This window comes from Kogia breviceps, chromosome 4 (genome assembly GCF_026419965.1).
Source record: "Kogia breviceps isolate mKogBre1 chromosome 4, mKogBre1 haplotype 1, whole genome shotgun sequence".
NCBI classification, from domain to species: Eukaryota; Metazoa; Chordata; class Mammalia; order Artiodactyla; family Physeteridae; genus Kogia; species Kogia breviceps.
In genome coordinates, this window is record NC_081313.1 from 33,395,947 (window position 1) to 33,414,188 (window position 18,242).

The 18,242-nt window shown below is 42.4% G+C and overlaps 2 pseudogenes; one reads left to right on the forward strand and one right to left on the reverse strand.

The window, feature by feature from the left end:
• Positions 1 to 4,250: 4,250 nt before the first annotated feature.
• Positions 4,251 to 9,273, forward strand: LOC136794128 (caspase recruitment domain-containing protein 6-like; annotated as a pseudogene).
• A 5,150-nt stretch (positions 9,274 to 14,423) lies between these two features.
• LOC131755659 (kinetochore-associated protein NSL1 homolog pseudogene) lies at positions 14,424 to 18,236 on the reverse strand (annotated as a pseudogene).
• Positions 18,237 to 18,242: the final 6 nt, after the last annotated feature.

The window sequence follows — 18,242 nt, forward strand, 5'->3', positions numbered from 1 at the left end:
ATTGAGGCCAGAAGACTGAAACCAAGGTGTTGGTAGGGTCATAATGTCTCTGAAGACACTAGGGAAGCAGCTGTTCCAGCCCTCTCTCGCAGCTTCTGGTAGCCTGAGGTGTTCTTTGGCTTGTAGACCATCTTCTTGGTGCATGTCTCTGTTTTCAAATTTCCTCTTTTTATAAGGACACTGATCAGTTTGCATTAGGGCCCACCCTAATGATCTCATTTTAGCTTGATGACCTCTGTAAAGACCTTATTCACAAGTAAGGCCACATTCTGAAGTAACTGGGAGCATCAACATATTTTTTGGGGGGGGATACAATTCAACCCATAACTCATACAATTCTGCCACACCCTGTTGGCAAAAGCAAGTCACAAAGCTAATTCAAATTCAAGGATTGGGGAAAAATAGACTCCACCTCTTGTGAAGTAGTATTGCAAAAAGTATGGATGCCAGAAATCCATTAACTGGGGCTATTTTTTTTTTTTTTTCTTCTGCAGTAAGCGGGCCTCTCACTGTTGTGGCCTCTCCCATTGCGGGGCACAGGCTCCGGACGCATAGGCTCAGTGGCCATGGCTCACAGGCCTAGCCGCTCTGCGGCATGTGGGATCTTCCCGGACCAGGGCACAAACCCGTGTCCCCTGCATCGGCAGGTGGACTCTCAACCACTGGGCCACCAGGGAAGCCCAGTTGGGGCTATTTTTGCAATCAATTTAACACCTTTAAGAAAATAGGTCAAGAAAAATCTCAATAATAATGTAGCTATGACCTGCAATATAGTTCTAATGGTTACCAATCCACTCTAGTTGACTGGAGGCATGTGGCTATCCTCTGTCTCTTTCCTCCGTAATATTTGTATGTGCAGCTGGGAACCGGAAGAAAAAAATCCAAATGCGTCTGAGTCAAAGGAGAAGGATCTTCACGCTTTTTGTCATCTTAAATTTTATGCCCCCCACGCCCATCACTGTGTCTCAAGTCAAAGTCTCAGGAAGACTTAAGGCGTTGCCTGTTTGCTCTGCAATGTTTAAGGTCAACTTGTATATGGACTATATCAATCAACTCCCTTCCCTTCTAGCTTATACTAGTTGGGGTCAGTCGATGGTAGGAACCCATATATTTACCATTTCCTCTGCCCTTTTTCTTCCTGAAGATCCAAGTTTTAATTTGATGTTATTTCCTGTTATCCTAAAGAATTTTATTTATTTTTTGTTTATTGAAACGTCTTTATTTTGCCTTCAATCCAGAATATTTTTGCTGTAATGAATTTCAGATTGGAGATTTTTTGCCTTCAGTGTTTTATGGATGTCATTCCTGTCATTTGGCTTGCATTGTTTCTGATGCTAAGTCTTGTCATTTTATCATTGCTCCCCCTTAAGTGTTGTGTTACTTTTCTTCTGGTTGATTTCAAGATTATTTTCTTAAAATTTTTTTTCTGCGGTTAACTCTGACATGTCTAGGTGTGCTTTTCTTTGTTTTCATCTTCTGTAGGGTTTGTGAATCTATAAATTTGGAATATTTTTTCCAGATTTGGAAAATTCTCAGCTGTTATTTATCCAGATATTTTTCTGTCCCACTTGCTCCCTCCTCTCTTTTTAAGACTCCAAGTACATGTATGTTAGAGTTTCTGATATCTTTCCTGAGGTCCCTGAGGCTCCATTCATTTAAAAAAAAAATTTCTCTTTATTCTTTAGATTGGATCATTTCTACTGCTATATCTTTAAGTACACTGAATTTTTCTTCTGTCATTTCCAATCTGCTTTTCAGTCCATCTACTGATTTTTGAAAAAATTCAGGTATTGTCACTTTTAATTCTAGAATTTCAATTTTTAAATGCTTTCTTTTTTTTTTCCTGAGAATTGCTATTTAATCATTCATTATGGGTTTATTTTATTGTACATTCTTGAAAATAGTTAAGATAGCTGCTTTAAAATTCTTATATGCTAAATCCAACATCTGGGTCATCCTGGAGTGGGTCTCCATTGATCAAGTGTGCATTACATTTCCTGTTTCTTCATATGTCTCATAACTTTGGATTTTTGTCCTATGCATTGTGTGTGATCAGTTATAGAGACTCTGGATTGTGAAATTCTCCGAAGAATCTTGGGTTTTTTCATTGGCTTAGTTCCCAATTAACCTGACTGGACTCAAATTCAAAACTCAGTCTCCTTTCAGTGGGTGGCAGCTAAAATCTCTGATCATTTTTTTTTTTTTTTTGCCTTACATGGGCTATTTTCATGAATTTTAAATTTACATAAATGGTATTGGGTTCTAGAAATTATTGCTTCTTAATTTTTCATCCATCTCTATGCTTATTAGGTATATCCCTGTACTGCTCTACAGTAGCCTGTTATTACCTTGTCAACGTTAGGCATCTGGCTTGGGCTGTGTGAGTACTGATTTCTGTGCTGAAGAAGCAGAGGATGGTTGTCCAAAGGAAAAGCAGGGGATAGGCAAGAGGAGAAATTAAATGCTTTCTGCAACCTAACTTCTCAGTGCCTCCTCTGGGAATCCTTCATGCTGGCCTTAACTCCTCCCTCACCTTTTTATCCATCATATATACCAGTTCAAGCAACTTTCAGACCATCCAAGGATTTCTTAGTTACTTTTGTTAATTCTTTTTTTTTTTAAATTTTATTTATTTTTTTGGCTGTGTTGGGTCTTTGTTGCTGTGCGTGGGCTTTCTCTAGTTGCAGCCAGCGGGGGCTTCTCATTGTGGTGGCTTCTCTTGTTTGTGGAGCACGGGCTCTAGGCATGCGTGCGCAGTAGTTGTGGTGCATGGGCTTAGTTGCTCCGCGGCATGTGGGATCTTCCTGGACCAGGGCTTGAACCCGTGTTCCTTGCATTGGCAGGCGGATTCTTAACCACTGCACCACCAGGGAAGCCTTACTTTTGTTAATTCTTGAAATCCATACTTTCTCTCACTTCTACTGTTTCTTCTAGGCTATTTATATAGGGGATCCAAGAATCATGCTAATTTGCTATCCATCAGGAGCAGAAAATGCTCTCTGATTTTCTTTCTCTACTAAGCACTGTCTCCGTATTCCCAAGAAGTGGCTAGAAGGTAAATTAGAAAATGACATCAGGAGAAATTAGGTACAACATGTAAATTCTGAGAAAACTTCAATGATAACAAAATGTTCCATATCTCCAAACTTTAGCGAGAGTTAACATTTAAGAAATAAATTGGTATCAACCTAGAGAATTCCTCATACATGTGTATAATGAAGCTTTAACAGCGTTTTTCATTGCTGCATACAAACATTAGCCAAAAAAATTAGAAAGCCTAAATGATCACCAGTAGACAATTGTTAAATAAATAATGGTTCTTCCAAACCATGAAGTACAATGGATTAGCTAAAATGAATTAAGTAGGTCTCTATATATACTTACTTGGAAGAATATGCAAGGAATACCACTGAGTAAAAAGAAGTTTTATACCAAAGAAGAATCGTTCAGTATACTATCATTTATAAAATAAAATACCATCCATAAACCAAACTGTGTATTTCTACATATGCAAACATACTTACGTACTTGCATAGAAAAAGGATGGGAAGGAAACATACCATACTATATTGACATATCTCTTAGAAGGAAATAGAATTGACAGAGCAATGAAAGAGAACTTTACTTGTATTGTTTCATCTTTTTTTTTTTCCAATAAAATGTCAATAACTTATTTAATTTAAAAAGTCATTGAAGGAAGCTTAGATGCTGAACACGACATTCACTATCTTATTTCCTACAGAAAGAAAAAAGTGTTTGAAGATGTCCTGTCCTGTTTAAACCCAGATACAAGCAGAAAGGTTCTTCCAGCTTTTGTTAAACAATTCTTCTTAGACCAAGGCTGTAGGTGGGTGACCGAGACTCCAGGTGACTTAGCCTGGGACTTCCTGATGAAAGTTCAAGCACTGGATATGACAGTCAGAGATTCAATCCTCAGACACAAGGTTCTGGGTGAAGATAGCAAAGGGGAATTTTTGACTGGAGTAGAGAATGTGGAAATTAGAGAAACAAAACCCATTAATCCCCTTGATGTCCTTTGTGCCTCTATTCTGTATTCAGATAGCTCTTTGCAACATGAAGTCATGTCAAACACGTGTCAGTGCAGTTTGCCCTTCCCTGCTACTGCCAGATGCAGAAAAGAACAAAAGCATTTTAATGCTGGGGGCCACTAAGGTCATTATGAAGGAGCAGTCAACGCAGTCTTCAGGAAGACCTACAGGGGATACAGAAAATTGCTGACTCTCATGAAGATGCCTGTCATCTCTTTTGTGCGTCTGGGATACTGTAGCTCCTCCGAGTCCAGAATCCCCAACACATTGCTCAGCCCTGCCCACCTGAAATCACACAGAATCTTTCTCCATCAGGATTTGCTTGTTCTGGTGCTTCCCCAGCAGATCTCTGATGGCCTGGTGGAGGTAACATGGAGTTTTCCTGATAGTGATGGTCTAAAGGAAAACCCCAGTTTTTTCCAGAAAGCTGTTGCTGTGGCCAACCTTCGTGGGGGTCTAGAAAGTTTTTGGGCACAGTTTGGTTTCTTGATGGAAGTTTCCTCAGCTGTGTTTTTTTTTTCATTGACTGCCTAGGTGAGAAGGAATGGGACTTGCTAATGTTTTTAGGAGAAGCTGCCACTGAAAGATGCCACTCTTCCTCAGTCCGCAGGCCAGGGGGAAATGAGGAGGCTCAGATTTCCCAGAGGATCCTGAAGTTGAAGCCATCACAGCTGCTGTTTTGGGAGAAGGAGGAAGCTGGAGAGAGAGGGAGGAACATGGAGGATCTTCATGCTGCCCTGAAAGAAGTGACGTCCTCTTCACTCAGATGTGTGTCTGTGGAGGACACTGCACCCCTGGCCAGGGAGTTGGGGATACAGATAGACCACGACTTTGAGAACATGCAGGGGATTCAAGTTTCCCCTACTGAAAACTTGGCTGGAACAGCTGAAGATGAGGGACCACAAAGACACAGTCAGGGGCTTCCCTGGTGGCGCAGTGGTTGAGAGTCCGCCTGCCGATGCAGGGGACACGGGTTCGTGCCCCGGTCCGGGAAGATCCCACATGCCGCGGAGCAGCTGGGCCCGTGAGCCATGGCCGCTGAGCCTGCGCGTCCGGAGCCTGTGCTCCGCAACGGGAGAGGCCACAACAGTGAGAGGCCCACGTACCGCCAAAAAAAAAAAAAAAAAAAAGACACAGTCAGCCAAAAAACTCATCTGAAAGCCCCACTTAGATGTCAGTAAGAGAGGCTGAGGCTAGATGTGAGATCAGCCAAAATCTTCAGAATTTCCATCTCACCCCAGTATTTATGCCTCTTCTGAAAAACTGCCGTCCATTACCAACCAGAATTGGAGGTACTTTTAACCTTGTTTCTTTCACAGCCCCCTGGGTTATGGTCTCCCAGTTTTGGTTAGAGCAGAGGTCTCAGAATGTCCATCCTTCACCCTTTCAGAATACAAGGTCCCATAGTCCAGGTAAAGTTTTGGGATTGAGTACATCCAGCCTCAGAGATTGTATTCAGCTGAGAGATTTATGAACTTTTCAAGAACTGCTCAGGGACGTCACATGGATAAAACTTTTGGGAGACCACCAAGACCCATTTCTCAGCATGTACAGGCCTGGTCTGAGAGACCACAGAAAATGGGAGCCCTTGAAAGGTCTGGGGAAGTGGACTCCCAGGGAGGTCACCTCCATTCCCTGGGTTCACAGCCAGCAAGAGCGTTTGGGAAGTCACAGCCTAGGCATGTCTGTGCCTGGGGAACACGGCCAAATGAGGCAATTAGAAAATTCATGAGAACAACATCCCATATTGAAAATCCTCACCATCAAGCATTTCAAGCAGCAGGAGCCATACAAAAACCCATAAGGACTGCCTCTCAGCAAGGAGCTAAGCTGAAGACACAAGGTGGGCCTTCAAATCCATCTTTCCAAGTGGGATTCAATCCTACGTCCAACAGCAAATTTTTGCTCAGCTCTCAGTTCAAATCCAGTCAGCCCAAGTCATCCCAGGCCAAGCAGTCCCAGCACAAACCCTCTCAACCTGTGTTCTCTCAACCCAAACTCACTCAGACAGATCCACTCAGCACCAGCCCTCCAAGTCCCAGTCCTCCCAATCTAAGCCTTCTCAGCCCCAGCCCTCCCAAGCTAGGTGCTCTTCATCCAAACCCACTCAACCCAAGCCATGTCAACCCTGGTCCTCCCAATCTAAGCCTTCTCAGCCCCAAACCTCCCAAGCTAAACCTTCTCCATCCAAACCCACTCAGCCCAAGCCATGCCAGCCCCAATCCTCCTAATCTAAGCCTTCCCAGCCCAGACCCACTCAACCCAAGTCATTTCTGACTGGTCCTTCTCAGGCTAAGGCATATGACCCAAGAGCAGGGCCCAAGAGGGTAGGGAAGCAATAAAGTCCTTACTCTGGAGACCTATGAAATGTATCCTTTGCCCAGGCCTTTCCTAGCCTATATATAGTAACCTGAAGAAGAGTGGCAGTGATGGTAAAAGAGTACTATCATTAGCATGACACAGATAGCAAGATATGCACAGCCTAATTGGATATCATAAAAATATCTATAAGAATTGTGTCCCTAAAAAAAAGGAAAAATATGAAAAGAGTAAAGAATAGAATCAAGCAGTAAATAAACGAATTGAATACAACCTTGAGTATTAGGTAATATATAACCTGAGTCCAGGGAATGGGGGCTGTAAGACAGTTTCACTTGGAGAAGAGTGGGGATGATGCCCTTAATTGCAAAGTGACCATAAAATAGGACGCAAGTTGTGTCAGTGTTGCAAGAAAAGCTGCCCTAGATGTTGGCTGCTCTAGAGGTGTTTTGGTCAAAAATTTTTGGTTTGATATCAGCCGCTAAGCAGGTAACCTTGTTTGTTTGGAATGTTTAAATCAACTTGCTTGTGATAATAGCCCCAAATTGCTTGGATGATAAAACTCAATTGACCCTTACATATAGAAATAATGCACTAACAACCAATGAAATTAATTATTTTGCCTTAACTTTGGGAATGATCTGTGTATGTTTCATATTTTAAATGTTTGTAGGGGTTAAGGTAATTTGGCTAATTAGAGGATCTGATATATTAGCCTCATGACTCTAACTTAAAATGTATAATTGAATTTTTAATTTTAGAGTTCTGATTTTTTAAAGTTGAAAATAATAAGATAGGTTTACAAAGTTTGTAAAAAGCAGTGAAATGTTTAAGAGAACTTAAGATTCACATAATTTTCAACTTTAATTTATTAGATACATATTGTTCTAAACATTTGGTTAAGTTCTGCTAGTTAGAAGCAGTAAGTAGAAGGAATATTAAATTTAAAATATTTAAGTGAGGTTTAATTAACTAAGTTTGTGAGTGACACCAAATATTAATGAGACCACTTTATTTACTTTTAGCAAATAAGTTTAACTTTAATTTGACTTTTGTGTGTTTATTCCAAGTATTATAATTATAACAGAAACCAAATAGCTTTCAAGTTTCTTCAATTGAAAAATAAATTTTGTGGGGTTTTAGCAGATTGCTTGAGCTTCTCATTAGAATGAAACGTTTATCTAAAATCTCTGTTACAAGGGTCTCCAAAGACTTCATGGATATTATCTTAATTTTATTCTTGTAACATCTAAAAGGCTACTTTAAAGGAAGATGTTAAAATTCACTAGATTTAGAAATAAAATAATAGGATTTGTAAGTTGAATAAGGAGCCCTGCTTTCTGAATCTGTAACTTTTATAAAATTAACATTAGTTTTAAGTACTAAAATAGCCCCACGTCTTTTCTGGGTAAAAAAAAAAATCAAAAATTGTCTTCAAAGACACAAAAAAATCCTATGAACAAAAAGATGAGAAATGATCTTTGAAAAGGAATAATTAATCTCTTAAAAATGTTTAATTAAACATTTTCATATGACAATAGGTATCCTTCATTTGTGCATGTATTAAACAATCAATATTGAGTATTTAGAAGGTGTTCAATCTCTTTCAACGTTACTGTAAGGGTGAAGAAAGAAATAGAGGACTATGCATATGAATTTTTGTCTTCTGGCAGGCAAATAATAAAAGCATAAGTTCAAAACTACAAAATCTTTGGTGTAAAAGTGAAGTTTCTCACAAAAATAACCTTTTTGTTGTTTAAACTTTTGAAATGAGCAATAGTAGTGCTGTTTTGTTTTTCTGAGGTACGCGGGCCTCTCACTGTTGTAGCCTCTCCCGTTGCAGAGCACAGGCTCCGGACGCGCAGGCTCAGCAGCCATGGCTCACGCATGTGGGATCTTCCCGGACCGCGGCACGAGCCCGTGTCCCCGGCATCGGCAGGTGGACTCTCAACCACTGCGCCGCCAGGTAAGTCCAGTAGTGCTGTTTTAAAAAACTTTTCTCTATATCCTTCTTCAAGATTAGTTCCTGGAGGACAGAACTTGTTGGGTTATTGTCACCAATAGATTCTGTATCAGCCTGGGGTTAATAATATATATATGGTACGTTCAAATTAGACAATTTGAGGAGAGTTTAATAAATGGACTATTTATAAAGGGCTAGGCAATATGTAAAAACAGTACAAAGGAGAGTTCAGTACCCTGGATCTAGTAAAAGCAAGGCACGTTACTACTCCAAGGTCTCAAGGGAAGCGGGGGTGGGGGGGAGCGCTTTCCCTGATCAGAAGAGCTGTGTGGGAAGGGTCTCGGGTCTGGGTGGTTTCAGTGACCCACAGGGAGGTATTCCAGGGAATACAGTAAGTCCCCTACATGCGAATGAGTTCTGTTCCGAGAGCATGTTCGTAAGTCCAACAAAGTTAGCCTAGCTACCCAACACACACAATCTGCTATATAGCACTGTACCGTAATTGGTTTATAATACTTTTCACACAAATAATACGTAAAAAACAAACACAAAAAATAAAGAAAACATTTTAATCTTACAGTATAGTACCATGAAAAGTACAGTAGTACAGCACAACAGCTGGCACACAGGGGCTGGCATCGAGTGAACAGGCAAGAAGAGTTACTGACTGGAGGAGGGAGAAGAGGTGGGAGATGGTAGAGCTGAAGGATCATCAGCAACAGGAATTGGAGGGCAAGCTGCAATTTCACTCATGCCCGACGTTGATGGCACAGCCTTGCTGGAACCAGATGCACGTTCGCATCTTTGTTTTTTGTTTTGTTTTTTAAATTATTTATTTATATATTTATTTTTTGTCTGTGTTGGGTCTTTGTTGCTGCTCTCTGGCTTTCTCTAGCTGCGGCGAACGGCGGCTACTCTTCAAGGCGGTGCGCGGGCTTCTGATTGCGGTGGCTTCTCTTGTTGCAGAGCATGGGCTGTAGGCGCACAGGCTTCAGTAGTTGCAGCACGAGTGCATGGGCTTCAGCAGGTGTGGTTCGCGGGCTCAGTAGTTGTGGTGCACGGGCTTAGTTGCTCCTCGGCACGTGGGATCTTCCCATACCAGGGATCAAACCCATGCCCCCTGCACTGGCAGGCAGATTCTTAACCACTTTGCCATCAGGGAAGTCCCACGTCCACATCTTTGAAAGTTCTCAACTTGAAGTTTCGTTATGTAGGAGACTTACTGTTAAATATCTATTCCTTACCTCTGATCTGCCAGTACACCCCCTTGACCAAAACCAACCGGAAAACAGAACAAGGAGCCCATCTAGGCTGTTCATGTAGGTCAGCCTTTTAAGGTTCAGAGTAGGGTAGAGAATGGATCCAGAGGGGCAAACAGAAGGTAACCAAAAGATTCTTCTTTCCATTCCATTCTTCCTTTTTTCCTCTTGTTTACTTTCTTCCTTCTCTCATAGTTCTTTATCGAGCATCTATTATGTGTGAGTCATTGGACTCAGAACTGAGAAGACATGGAAACAGAATGAGAATCCCACTATAGCTGTGAGATCCCGTAAATCTGTGTGTTTCCTCCCTATTGTAAAACTATAAGCTCATTATACATGGTTTTGAAAATGCAGGAATAGACAATGAAGAAAGGAACATAAAAGTAATCCTTAATCCTGGTGGTCCAGTGGTTAAGACTTCGCACTTCCAATGCAGGGGGTGCGGGTTCCATCTGGGAAACTAAGATACCACATGCTGTGCAGTGTGGCCAAAAAAAAAAAAAAAGTAACCTGTAACTTCATAATTTAGAGTAGCTAGTAATATAGTCCTCTAACTCACTAATAACATTTTCATGTATTTTTTCTATGTTTATGAATTTACAGGCAGTATTCTATTACATTTTTACGTCTGTACCAGGGTTGATGTGGCAAAGTCAAACATAGTGTTAGGGTCAGGCAGTATAAACGGGATGAAATATTGGTTTTCCAGATGTCTTAAGAAAGTCTGGGGCTTCCCTGGTGGTGCAGTGGTTAAGAATCCGCCTGCCAATGCAAGGAACACGGGTTCGAGCCCTGGTCTGTGAAGATCCTACATTCCGTGGAGCAACTAAGCCTGTGCGCCACAACTACTGAGCCTCTGCTCTAGAGCCGGTGAGCCACAACTACTGAAGCCTGCGCACCTAGAGCCCATGCTCCACAACAAGATAAGCCACCGCAGTGAGAAGCCTGCGCACCACAACGAAGAGTAGCCCCTGCTCACTGCAACTAGAGAAAGCCCATGCGCAGCAACAAAGACCCAACACAGCCAAAAATAAAATAAATTAATTTTTTAAAAAAGGAAGTCTGCATGCAGGACATGAAATATAGTGGAAGGGTGTTATTGTATAATGCACAAGTCTGATTTTTTTTTGTGTGTGTGTGGTACGCGGGCGTCTCACTGTTGTGGCCTCTCCCGTTGCGGAGCACAGGCTCCGGACGCGCAGGCTCAGCGGCCATGGCTCACGGGCCCAGCCGCTCCGCGGCACGTGGGATCCTCCCGGACCGGGGCACGAACCCGTGTCCCCTGCATCGGCAGGCGGATTCCCAACCACTGCGCCACCAGGGAAGCCCCACAAGTCTGATTTTTATTTGTTTGTTTGTTTGTTTTTGCAGTACGCAGGCCTCTCACTGTTGTGGCCTCTCCCATTGCGGAGCACAGGCTCCGGACGCGCAGGCTCAGCGGCCACGGCTCACCGGCTCAGCCGCTCCGCGGCATGTGGGATCTTCCCAGACCGGGGTACGAACCCGTGTCCCCTTTATCGGCAGGCGGACTCTCAACCACTGCGCCACCAGGGAAGCCCAAGTCTGATTTTTAAAAAAATATTTATCTATTTATTTGGCTATGCCGGGTCTTAGCTGAGGCATGTGGGATCTTCACTGCCGCGTGCGGGATCTTAGTTGTAGCATGCGGGATCTTTTAGTTGCAGCATGCAGACTCTTAGTTGTGGTATGTGGAAACTATTTCCCTGACCAGGGATTCAACCTGGGCCCCCTGCACTGGGAGCGCTCTTCACCACTGGACCACCAGGGAAGTCCCAAGTCTTGATTGTTTTAAGTCAAATGCAAAAATTCAGAACCATTTGTTTAGCCACGTGTACAATTTAACTAAGTTGAGAACATTCAGTTTGTACGTGACTTTTTTTTTTTGCTCTTAGCAGATTGTAGAGTCTACCCAATGATTTACCTTTTTCAGCACCTGAAAATCCTTTCTTAAACACCTTAAATCAATTTACATTTTGAACAAGAAAACAAAGATTGTTTCTTTTTTAACATTAAAAAGTGTGTTCTTTGTTGTGATGCTTGAAAGGAGTGTACTCCAATGTGATACAAAGACTGGCCACAGGGAAAAATTGTCTCATAACTCCTTATTAGCCTCATACATCTAGGTTTTACCTGCATTCATGGTGACCTCCTTCATTTCCTCATGTCTTGGAATTCTTTGTAGTCTCCTTTTGTGATTAAGGTATAGTTCCTTTTCCAATGTTTGCTATATAGGACCCATGTAAACAAAGTGTGTGTTGGGGAGGATAAACATGGCACTGACTGCTGAGGATTCAGGCATCTGATTTAACAGGTGGTTTTAAGTGCTAATTGGCTAAGGGTAGTTATTGGTATTTGTTAGGGTAAAGGCTAAGATGCTATAGCAAAGATAAGGCAAAAATATAGCAGCTTAAATAATATGGGAGGTTCTTTCTCCCCCATGTAACACTTCAGCCTAAGCTGATGGAGAGCTCTCCTCAGTAGGGCTAATCAAGTATGAAGTTCCTTTCACTTTGTTGTTCTTCCATCTCTTTGGGTATTGCCTTTTTCTGCAAGATTGAAGCCACTCTCTCTAATGTCCTTGATCCAATTTATAAAAAGGTGAGACAAGCCAAAGTCCAGAGAAACCAGCCTGACTTTAAGTTAGAAAGAACTTGGAAATGACAAACTTCTTTCACTCCCACCCATTGACTCGAACTTGGTCACGTGGCCACACATAGCTGCAAAGGAGGTTGGGAAATGTAGTCACTAGCTGAGTACTTAAGCCTCTGGGAAGAAGGGAAGAAGCAGCTGTTTACCACAATATCATAAAATGCCAAGATATCCGAGGTGCAGAGAGGAAGTCACCAGATGGCACCCCAGAGCAAACATCAGACGTTCATCCCTATCACCTTAGTCATAATTTTTTGCTTATCCTTATTATAGGATATAAATTATTTTAGTGATGAGGAGGGATAGTAATTGCCTGAATTGAAGAGAAGATGTTGTTTTGTTTTGTTTTTCAGTCTTTGTACATTATTTTAATTAAAAACACACTGCTGTGTAAAATACACAGATCTCAAGTTGTTAACATTCAAATACAGAATGTGATAAAGTAGCTTTGTAAGTTTTCTTCACTGAGACAGACTCTCCGTCCCATTTAGACCTGTATGATTATTAAGACATAATGAACAAGAGAAGTACAGATTTTCTAACCTTATGATTAGTAAATTCCTCTGCAAAGGAATGAAGGTATTCAGTCATTAATAGGGAAACAGTTGGCAAATTAGATGGCCCTGCCTACATTGTATTAATGTAAGAGACACAATAAGAGCTATAAGAAACTGAGTTAAATGTTAGAAGTATAGGCAATATAGGTTACTCAGACTTCTACCAATGATTATATACTTGGTATATAAATATTCTTAAAAGTAAAGTAGTTCAGTAAGATTGCATCTATATTTGTTCCACAATGACAATTTGTTTAATATATTAATCTGATACATATTTTTGAACTGGAGTCATCTACAAAGAAATAATGAGAAATCCTGAAAAGAAACTATTAGTTCCAAGTCAAATTATGTTTAAAAGTTAAGAGGTCTATGGAAAACAAGTGTGGGTAGGAAACATTGGCTACATGCCAATTTTTATTTCTCAGAGAAATTCTTACACAAATAATCATCTTTTTTGTCTTACAAAACAAATCCCCCAAATCCTAAAATTAATCCCACAAATCCAAACTAGCAGAGCTTAGAGTAACAAAGTCAAAGCCAGTCTTGTCATCTACACATTAACTTGATAAATCAAACTGTATCCTGAAAACAAGCAAACAAACAACAACAAAGAACAACTGCATCTGCTCCTGTGCAGAACTGATGATGACTTTCAACCCTTAAATAAAAATAGCTTCACACAGCTCTTTCTTTTTTTTAAAAAATAAATTTATTTATTTTTGGCTGTGTTGGCTCTTCGTTGATGCTTGGGGGCTTTCTCCATTTGCGGCAAGCGGGGGCTACTCTTAGTTGCAGTGCGCAGGCTTCTCATTGTGGTGGCTTCTCTTGTTCCAGAGCATGGGCTGTAGGTACGCAGGCTTCAGTAGTTGTGGCGCACAGGCTTAGTTGCTCCGCAGCATGTGGGATCTTCCCCGACCAGGGCTCAAACCCGTGTCCCATGCATTGGCACGCGGATTCTTAACTACTGCGCCACCAGGCACAGGGAAGTCCCTACACAGCTCTTTTTTAAAGAAAGATGTATATCCAGGAAACATAATGAAACACGTTACTTCTGAAATTCCATAAAAGTTGTAAGGCTGGGACTTCCCTGGTGACACAGTGGTTAAGAATCCGCCTACCAATGCAGGGGACACGGGTTCAAGCCCTGGTCTGGGAAGATCCCACATGCTGCGGAGTCAACACATTGAGAAGCCCGTGCACCACAACGAAGAGTAGCCCCTGATCGCCGCAACTAGAGAAAGCCCGCGTGCGGCAACAAAGGCCCAGCCCAGCCAAAAATAAATAAATTTATTTTTTTAAAAAAAATCCTGTAAGGCAGCCAAGTGTTGATGGTATTTAAGGGCAGTAAAAGTTTGCACTCTTAATGACCATTGACAGACTTTGTGTAAATATTTTTTTAAAATATGCTTTTCATTGACTATAGATGAAAAGGTGAGGGAAGAAATACAATATTACATCATACCTCAGCATACAGCTACTATATTTGTATAAAGGAATCACTAGTTATCTGTTGTTTTAATTGAAGTCCTGTCTAGGCATTAAGCTGTAATCTAAATGTTGATAGTGCCTAATTTCAACTCCCAAGATAAACAGAAAGAGCCTATGTATCAAGACTGATTCTCTTTGGCCTCAACGGATACCATTTTGTCTGGGGGCAGTCTTTAGCTGCCTTCCTTCTCAGTACCAAGTCAGTGGTTTTCCTAGCAGAAGTCTCTGCTGGTGTGGTTTTTACTTGTGCTATAAAGCTCTCAGGTTTAACATTTGGTTTCCTATAACAACCGAAGAAGACTTCTTGGTGGACTCCCTGGAGCCGGATAATAGGCTGCATCTTTAAAACTTGGGAAAAAACCATCTTCTTGTTCAATTAATGCAGGCAAGGACTTCGTAGCTTCACTGATCTCCTTAGCTATTGTTTCTTCTCTGCATTTCAAGTTTCCCATACAAGGGGCTGGATCAGGGTCATATTTTAGGTCCAGTAGTTGTGCAACAGGTTAGTACTGCTTCAGAATTTCTTGTTTTGCTTTTATGATTTTTTTTTTTTTTTTTTTTTTTTTTTTGCGGTACGTGGGCCTCTCACTGTTGCGGCCTCTCCCATCGCGGAGCACAGGCTCCGGACGCGCAGGCCCAGCGGCCATGGCTCACGCGCCCAGCCGCTCCACGGCACGTGGGATCCTCCCGGATCGGGGCACGAACCCGCGTCCCCTGCATCAGCAGGCAGACCCTCAACCACTGCGCCACCAGGGAAGCCCTGCTTTTATGATTTTGATGACACATTCAAGGATCTTTCTGGGATACTGCTTACTGTTTTGTGGCTACATGGACTATGATTTCATCAAACTGGTTTTCAAGGACTTTGATATCAGAATCCATAAGCAATTGTCTGAAGCTTCCTGCCATGCTTGCCCATGAATGCTGACATTCTCTTGCACAGCTGATTCAAAAGTCCACTGCACATCTTGCACCAGGGGCTCCCGAATCTCCTCTGGCAGCACATCTTGCACCAGGGGCTCCCGAATCTCCTCTGGCAGCGCGTCCCCGAGGTTTTGCACAGAGCTGCCACCCAGTTCTAGCATTTCCATCACTGCCTGCTTTGAGGTGCTGTGCACTGGCAAGTCTTTTCAGGAGGTGGCAGGGACCGAGGCCCTGTCATCTATCGCAGCTACTCTCTCCGTGTCCCACAGAGGGGAAAGAGCCACCGACTCAAGCCCTCTCCAGTTTTCCAGATTCAGCTGTCTGAAGAGAAGATTTTGAATGGTGCTGCAATGAAGAGAGGATTTTAGATTATTTACTCTTTTAAATAATATAAGGTTGCTATTGTAATCGGGGTATTTCCTGCTCCTGACCCTAAATTGCACAAGAGCCATAAAGTTTTCTATTATTCTATAATGGGACTATAAAATAGACTGTCTCTTTAATCCAAGGAGTTAACATTCTTCACACCCTTTTGGCAAATTTTCTTAAATTTTAAAGCAGTGGTTTTATAATTAGAGTGTGTGTAAAAATCACTCGGGGTGGTTGTTAAAGTTGTATGTTGTTGGGGCTCCCTGCAGAGATTTTGACACAGTAGGTCTGGAGTAGGTCTATGCAATAGCCTCTTAACAGGAACTCACTGAGGCAGAAGATCCTGGGGCCACATTCTGAAAAACCCAGATCCAGACTGGGCTGCAAACCTGTTTTTCCCGTGCTCAGAGAAAGATATTTTCATCTGGGCCAGAAATCCAGGCTGGGATAATTTCTCCTCATTATCATTCTTATTAAACTCATTATTCCTCTCCTGCTGGAAAATATGTCACTGAAAAGCTGGTGTAATATGATAATGAGGTAGAAACTTTTAGCTATTTAAGATTAGGGCTGTTCTGGGCTTCCCTGGTGGTGCAGCGGTGAAGAATTTGTCTGCTATAGGTATAGCTGATTCACTTTGTTATACAGTGGAAACTAACACAACATTGTAAAGCAATTATACTCCAATAAACATGTTAAAAAAAAAAAAGAATCCACCTGCCAGTGCAGGTGACACAGGTTTGATCCCTGGTTGGGGAAGATCCCACATGCCACAGAGCAACTAAGCCCATGCGCCACAACTACTGAGCCTGCGCTTCACAGCTACTGAAGCCCGCACGCCCTAGAGCCCATGTTCCACAAGAGAAGCCACCGCAATAAGAAGCCCGCGCACTGCAACGAAGAGTAGCCCCAGCTCGCTGCAGCTAGAGAAAACCTGCGCACAGCAATGAAGACCCAAAGCAGCCAAAAATAAATACTTTTTTTTAAAAAAAGATTAGAACTGTTTTACCTATAGGCTTCTGTATCGAACGCTTCTCATTTTGCCTGCAAGTTTTGTATCTGATTAAATCTAAAAGACATCTTTTTATTTTTCAAAATGTGCTTCTTTCTCTTTGTTCCATGGCTAGGACTTGATTTTTTGCTCAAGCCCAAATTCTTTCTTCCTATTGTCCTGTGTCACTGGTATATGTAGTATCGTTCTGTCACTAATGGGAGACAACTTTACTAGTGATTAATACACTATACTTTTTGGCTCAGGTCCTGATTTGACAGCCCTGCATCTCTGTGCCTCGCAGACCAGATCAATTTCTCTGGGATGCAGAGGCAGAGAGAAAGAAGAATAGATGAAGATACTGAGACGTGCATATCGTCCAGAGGGCCCCTGCCCCTTATCCCCAGTTCTGGGTAAACCCCTAACCCTCCCCCTAGGCCCCAGGTGAGCAATAAAACCCAAAGAGAGATTCGAATACTGCATGTCTTTAGTATCTCTCACACTTCCCATAATTGGATGGGTGAAGGCATCATGCAAGAGAGGAGGAAATATTATTAATAAAAAAACTGCATCAGTTAATACTTCAAATATCATTCCATCACAACAGGAGCCCAGGTAGTGTGGACAGAGTGACAAGTGCAGCTTGAGGAAGGGCAGGATTTAAGGGACAGGCAGAGGGTCAGTGATGTATACAGAGGAGGACTGGATGGGGAAGAAGCGCGAGAGGGGGGCCGGGAAGCTCTGGGTGGGGTGTTTCAAGAAGTCAGAAGAGACTTGTCTTATCAAATTAGGGCCAATTTCCTTACTTTTAGACTAGACCTACTTTTGGTGTTTTTAAGATAAGGAATGAGATGAAGGTTTCAGAAACGAAGAGATAGAACTGTCAAAGGATTATTCTGTTGCCACTTTATTCTGCCCAAACCATATTAAAATTATTCAAATACTAACCAGCCGAGTTCAGTCCTGGGCAGCCTCGGCCTCGGAGTGTGCTGCTGGGGACCCTGCTGTGAGCAGAATTGCCGGCCAAGGGCCCTCTGTAGGAACCCACTGCAGCGGTCCAGAAACCACACTCTGGGCAGGCTGCTCCGAGTCAGGGACTCAGCATGGTGAGGGTCCCGGAGCCAGGCCAGTCCTTCCCACGTGTGGGGAGGCTGCCAGGCATTCTTGGCTCCGGGGCTCCTTGTTGGCCTGGCTGAGACTTTCTCTGAGCTGCACTGTAGTCCGATGCTCTTCCTTACCAGTACCCCCTCCCTTCTTTCTTGCCTTGTCTGACCTGCAGGCAGTACGAGCTCTCCCCGCTTCTGCTCTCTCCTCCCTTTCTGTGTCACAGACTTTTCACGGACGTGAATTCTGTCTTAGCGTCTGCTTCCTGGAGGACCTGAACTGGCACAAGTTATTTGTGAAAAATGTTTCTTCTTCTTTCAATGTCTGAGCCGTCTTGGACACACCTACTTCTCCCCCTCCCCCTTTGTGAGAAAGCAGACCCAGAATTAAAGCTTTGCTATAATTCTTGAGAGTCTGCTTCACAAAGGGAGAAATGTTTTGACTCTTTTAGTTCCTTTAGGATGGACATTAATTTTGGATGCGGAGAGATTTTTTGAACAAGAGCTTTGCATGCGTGCATATTTCACCTGTTGCCATGTGTCA